The following is a 6000-nucleotide window of genomic DNA, read 5'->3' as shown; positions in this document are numbered from 1 at the left end:
CTCTACAACGCCTTCAGAGTCGGAAACAAAAGCGATGTAGCAGTAGTTATATTAGAATTTTGTTCATGTTTCGCTCAACCTATGGGAACCTTTGATGTTATCCGTTTGCTCACCTAGTGAAACCAACAGAGAGATTAGGGAAAATACATTTAAAAATTATTTACCAGCCTTAGTCGGATGCCAAATGGCGATCCATATACAGTAATACCTTAGGCATCGTTAACAAGAAAACATACAACTGAATTGCAGTGTTTAGACATCTTCAGGGTTGCTCTCATTACTTTAAAATACTATTTCTGGCCATCATTTCCCGCACTGTCTGGAAAGTCCACAGTGTGAAGAAAAATATTTTGCTCTCTAAAATTGATAACCCACGAAGATTCCGTTTTTTTTTAACGCCTAACAATCCCTGCAAAAAATCAGAATTCCCTGGGTAAAACAATGCCTCATACCAAATGGCAACATTCAGAATTTTATTAAAAACACTGTTTTACATACCAGCCCTGAAAATCTTAGTGCAAAGAGCCTCTTGCAATTGCCTATTAAGATGAGTCAGCTCTTCCGTCTCGGCTCGCTGCCGGCGAAGTTTCTGTTCTAGAAACTTGACTTTATTTTCAAGTTCTGTTATTCTCGTTGTCATCTGAGTGGCCGGGCTCACTGTTGAAAAGAGCAGCTCCTCTTCAACAGCTCTTTGTGCAAGACCTACTGTGTGCCTGTCCACCTTTCCCTGAAACACAACCAGCCATATCACAAACATCACCTTGAATATGAACAGGATACCACTATGTGTGGAGCATATTATAATCCCATATTGCATAATCTGACATTCTCCTAGGGGAGCCAATTAGGAACCACTGGAGAACAATTTAATGTTCTCAGATGTAAAGAAAAGTAGACTTGGATGAAGGCAACTCTTTATCTTGCAAAGTTTTATCCCCCACTTGGCGATTCCCAAAGAAAACTTTCTGCAGTAGATGTACGGCGTTGCGCTTTTGATTCCTATCAGCATGAACAACGCTAGCACAATGCAACCACACACTTAAACCAAAGGCAGGCTTATATGCACGTCGAACTCCTGTATACAAGTGCGCTGATAGTCGCAAAATATGCAGCTCTGAAAGTACCCTGTCGCAATCACGGTTTGCTAGAATACACTGCACTCCACAAAGAAGCCATTCGATTTGGCACAAGGATCCTGAAGGCAATTACGCTGGCAGCCGAGCTTTGAACAAAGCTTTTTATTGCAATGATACTATCTGCCCATCACAGTTATTCACAGTATGCACCACTCACTTGTTTTGCATTGCATGAATACTCATGAGGGCTTGACAGTCGGTGCAACTGGATTACAAAACTGTATCCACATAGGTCAGCACCATGAGCGGTGGCTCACCCATGCTCATCACGACCACCCACGCTGATGGCCACTGACAATCACTGGTGCTAACATTCCCAACTCGGGAACTCGGACTCACATACACTCACACTCTTAACCACTTACATGCCAACATTTACTCCCACTTACACTGACATCTAGTCACTCACAACCATTCCTCAAAAATGTCAGTTCGAAAATCAGAGAGTGGATATGCGTGCGCCAACCTATGATGCCATATATTCACATAGTAGCATAACAACACAATACTAACAGTTAAATGAGCATTCAGACCAGATCAGGTAGATACTTATACCAATCTAATAAAATAAGCTCGGTCAACCCAATGTCTCTCAGTCACAGGCTGCTATCACCTCCAGCCTGTCTGTGGCAGCACGTTATTATAGCGACATGTGTACTGAGTCATGCCAGCACTCGCTAAAGAACATCAGCGTGTCGAAATCACCTGGAGGCCACCACTATGATGTCGAGTATATTCTGAGTCACTTTGAAAATTTAAACACCATAAATGATACTAAACATGATATCTTCAGTGTTGCCTTGTCTTTGCTCACTGTGGCTATCCAACAGCATGTTCCCTATCATTCACTCATATGAACTCAGAACAACCCCCAGTGGCTCGCATTTACTCACAAGTTGCCATTTGCACTCACAACCACTGCAGCACTCACACTTATGTCTACTTACAAAACGACTCACTCGCACTCATAACCACTCATTCACACGCACTCACTCGCTCTTACATCAACTCACACTATCGTCCACTCATTCACACTTGACCACTCAATCACTCACTCAAAAGTGGGTGCATCGACATATTGTTCCAAGCCGAACCAAGAGACCATATTGACACATACATATTTCTGCACTGCATCACGCCGAACAAACTAGCAACAAGAGTTACTAGTGAGCGTGGATGTTTGGCACAGTTTAAAAGAGCTTTTCTCAAGGCTTTAGAGCTGATGTACTCACTACGCAAAGCTAATAAACTGCACGCAACACTAAGGAGGAAACTGCATGCATATACACTTGCAAACAAGGCAAACAAGAAAAATGGGGGCTCTGGGTTACAGCGCATGAACCCCCCCCCCTTCTTTTCCATATCATACTTAAGCAATATACCCCGTCTCATTTCAAGTACAAAAAAAAGGCATGATCATTATGATTAGTGCGAGAATGATGCATTAGTTTGGCAACACACAGAACACAACCCAACCACCAACGCTGAGATGAGGACATAACAAATAATAAATAAGGGACTAGCCCGGAACTCTGACATGGCCTACTTTCCTCTCCCGAAGCGGAAGAAAGTGTCCTGGAACTACTTGAGATTTACGACAAAGGTGATGGTGAATAAATATTTCCTCATTATCTCTTCTATTGTTCCTGTGACACTTTTTCAATGTTGCTTATGTCCAGAGGATGGGGGCATTCACAGGAAGCAATAACAAACTCTTCTCCAATTCCTAAGCAAGTGCAGATCACCTCACAATAAAGGGACCACCAAGAGTGGTGGGGAATAGCTGTACTTGCAGATCGACAAGGTCTCCGCAAAAACTAAGTGAAGTCAGATTAGACGGGAGGGGCTCCTCGTTCTGATTTTCTCTCTCCATACTTGTTGCTCATGATTCCATTATTTGTGGTTCCATATGTAAAGCAGGTTAGAATAAATAGGCCCCCTTCCACTGTCCTAAGAGATTAGGCCCTAACATGCAGCACTGGATACTATACCTGACTTGCAGCCTCTTTAGCCGACACCTTAATCTAGCGCTGCTTGCGAAATATATGTAATGCACACACTCCAGGTACCACAATGCTGACGAGATGCGAGTGTGCAAAAAATTGACTTCGGGGCGGTTATATATCCCATTCACTTGAAATGCGTGAAGGTATGCGAGACATGCAAGCTCTATCTGCTCGTAACAATACGCGAAAAGCTCGCAAAGCAGAGCTACATCTTTTTTTTTCTACCGTGAACACGAGTTCCGTACAGATCTGTGGACGACAGTAAAAAGTCCAGCTTTTGTTTCTGGCCACTTGCGGGTACAGAAGAGTCATTGCAAGGTCAAACAACGTGATTTTATGAGTGTAAACACTGCATAGTGACTAGGATGATTCGCAGCTGACCTTTTTCGATGGAACTTCGTCGCCACGTTTGCGGGGCCGCTTGCAACGGCTCTTCAGCCAGCCCTCCATCTCCTCCCTTGTTTCTGAAATGTTCGCATATAAACGCGAAAATGTAAGTTGGGTAGCCATGCGAAAGATTAATATCAACGTCATAAATGCTCACCTGTCAAGTGCAGGATGCTGGCATTGTAATAGCCAGCGCGGGTAGCATCATCTCCCTCCCAAAACGCTTCATACGTTTGGTGCCGTTTAAAGTCTTCCACATCCTTTGGCGCAAAGTTAGTTATTGCGCTGTGTGGAGCAATGTGTTTCTCCGTCTCATTCTCATAGCGAATTAACGCGAACATTTTAACACTTTAAAGGAGGCGATTCACACAAAAACAAGCGAGCGGCTCACGAGCTCACGATGACGATGGCTCACGTTCGATGCTCACTACACAAGGCAAGGCGAAGCCAACAACGCAGTTGGATTTGCCGTAGAGGGCGCTGTAATTAAGACATCCTCGTCCCAACGCTCCATGTACCATATATATATAATACGACGGCTCTCTACATTGCAGTGCAAAATGTATGCGGCGAAGAAGCCTGCACTGTATTGCCAGTGTATTCTAAGAACTACACTAATAAGTTCAGAGAGAAAGAGTTTGAACCAGCGGATGAAGGTGCTCCGGCCCTCCGTCGCTTGGGGCGGAGGACGGCTCCCGGCTGTACTTTCACATGGCAGTTCGGCCGTTCGGCTGTCGCAGCAACATTGACGAAGCTATATCTACTTCCTCCGGCGGCAAGCTTGTACTATGAGATTTCCTAATGAGCATTTGAGCTGTTTTCTCGATCAACGCTCCTTATGCCTTATGGTAATCAAAACGGTTTTTTTTTGATCGCGAGAGGATCTATATCTTGTCCCGTGCGGTCTTCTATTTCAAATTTGGGTTGGGCGCTCCGCAAGTGCCGATCCTTATTTATGCCAGTATGGATCTGCCCCTTGGAGGTTAGGCGGCGCAACTCTGAGAAATCGTAGAGTTAATACAAGCGATAGATGTGCACCGCACTTCCGCGAGCATCCCATATGTGGTATGGATGCCTAGCTGCAGTGTGGGAGACTTTACAGCTCTTGTAACACTCATGCAAATTACACTCTCCGATTTTTCTCGTTGCTGCCTTGAAGTGTAATACGTCGTAAAATAGCCGGTTCAACTAAATTACGGTGACTAGTTTCGGTTTCGTTTTCAATTGCGCAAAGGACGCTGTGATATATATATGTATATATCACGGAAGAGTTGAGCCAGTTATTTTACCAACTGGCTGTAGCTCTATTCGGCTCCGAGAATTGATCCAAACTGTTGATATTGTAGCAGCGCTCTTTGATCAGGAGAGCGGTAGCAGAAAGATAGAGGAGCCGCATGGCCGTGAGCGCTATAGGGACCCGCTTTAAAGTGGCGGTCGGTGATGAAATAATAAAATTCTTCAGTTCAGATCTTGTCTCCAAACAGCACTCAAGCTGAGAGGGGGGCCGAGGCGTTGGCAACGAGCGGAATGCTGCAATTCGTGTTCTGCGTAGAGCTGTTCATCCATATGTCAAAACTGGATATAACGAAACCAGATTTAACAAAGATATCCCTATTCCCCTCAGGCGCTCATATGGCCCAATGCTTTGAGTAACTCGAAATAACGAAACTAATTTCGCTACCCGTTCCGATTTAACGAACCTTTTGATAAAAAATTAAGGTGAAAAAGTCTATTTTTGGTGTATTTTGCATAAAACGCTCAAGAATGTGCTGTTTGCGAGCCAACGGTAACACCGTGCAGCAACTACGTCCCACTTCTGCCAAACGCGAGTTATATTCCCGAAACGCGAGTTATATTAATTGTAATTCCCGAGATTTCGCCAGCCGTACCACATGTCAACACCGGGACAAATATCTGCTGCGGCAGTTTGCCGAAACACATGAAGGAAGAACGCATGAAAATTCCGGGCAGATGTTGCTTACGAACCGTAAGCAAGCAAAGATCAGCGATCTCTTTTCTGACAAATAACTTTCACCCACCCTTCTTGCCGAGGTTGTCCGTGTTAGTGGTTGCGCGGAGTTTCATTGTAGCAACATAGCATATAGTGGACAAGTTGGTATACTGCATTTAAAGATGACGTAACAGCACAGCTTCCCTGGGCCTTCGTTCAATTGAGTTGGCTGTTGCGTTCTTTCAAACGGGTTTCCATTTTTAGCGCATTTGCGCTTCGTAAATGTGATGCCACGCGGTACTTCCTTGATTCCGCGATACCATATAATAATCGACTGTGCCAGATTAGGTGACCTAGAAATGCCTCCCTCGATTTAGCGAAGTTCCCGATTTAACAAAATGTTTCGCAGCTCCCATCAACTTCGTTAAATAGAGAAGATTTGCCGGGCTAGTTCATTCATATTGAAATTGTACTGCGCGAAAAAGTAGGACAACAGGAAGTGTCGTATGTGTTTTTTCCT

General features: G+C 44.3%; 1 long non-coding RNA gene across 1 annotated transcript; it reads right to left on the bottom strand.

Annotated features, from left to right (window-relative positions):
- Positions 1-639: 639 nt before the first annotated feature.
- LOC146187683 (uncharacterized) lies at positions 640-3791 on the bottom strand. The gene is made up of 3 exons (XR_014707141.1): positions 3687-3791; positions 3524-3606; positions 640-727 (listed from the first exon to the last, which is right to left on the bottom strand). It is a non-coding gene; the product is annotated as an uncharacterized LOC146187683 (long non-coding RNA).
- Positions 3792-6000: the final 2209 nt, after the last annotated feature.

The sequence above is a fragment of the Amblyomma maculatum genome, chromosome 5, assembly GCF_055883805.1.
Source record: "Amblyomma maculatum isolate TAMU_Amacu chromosome 5, ASM5588380v1, whole genome shotgun sequence".
In the NCBI taxonomy this organism is placed as follows: domain Eukaryota; kingdom Metazoa; phylum Arthropoda; class Arachnida; order Ixodida; family Ixodidae; genus Amblyomma; species Amblyomma maculatum.
The sequence above is the reverse complement of the archived record's forward strand: the minus strand, read 5'-3'. Positions and strand labels throughout refer to the sequence as shown.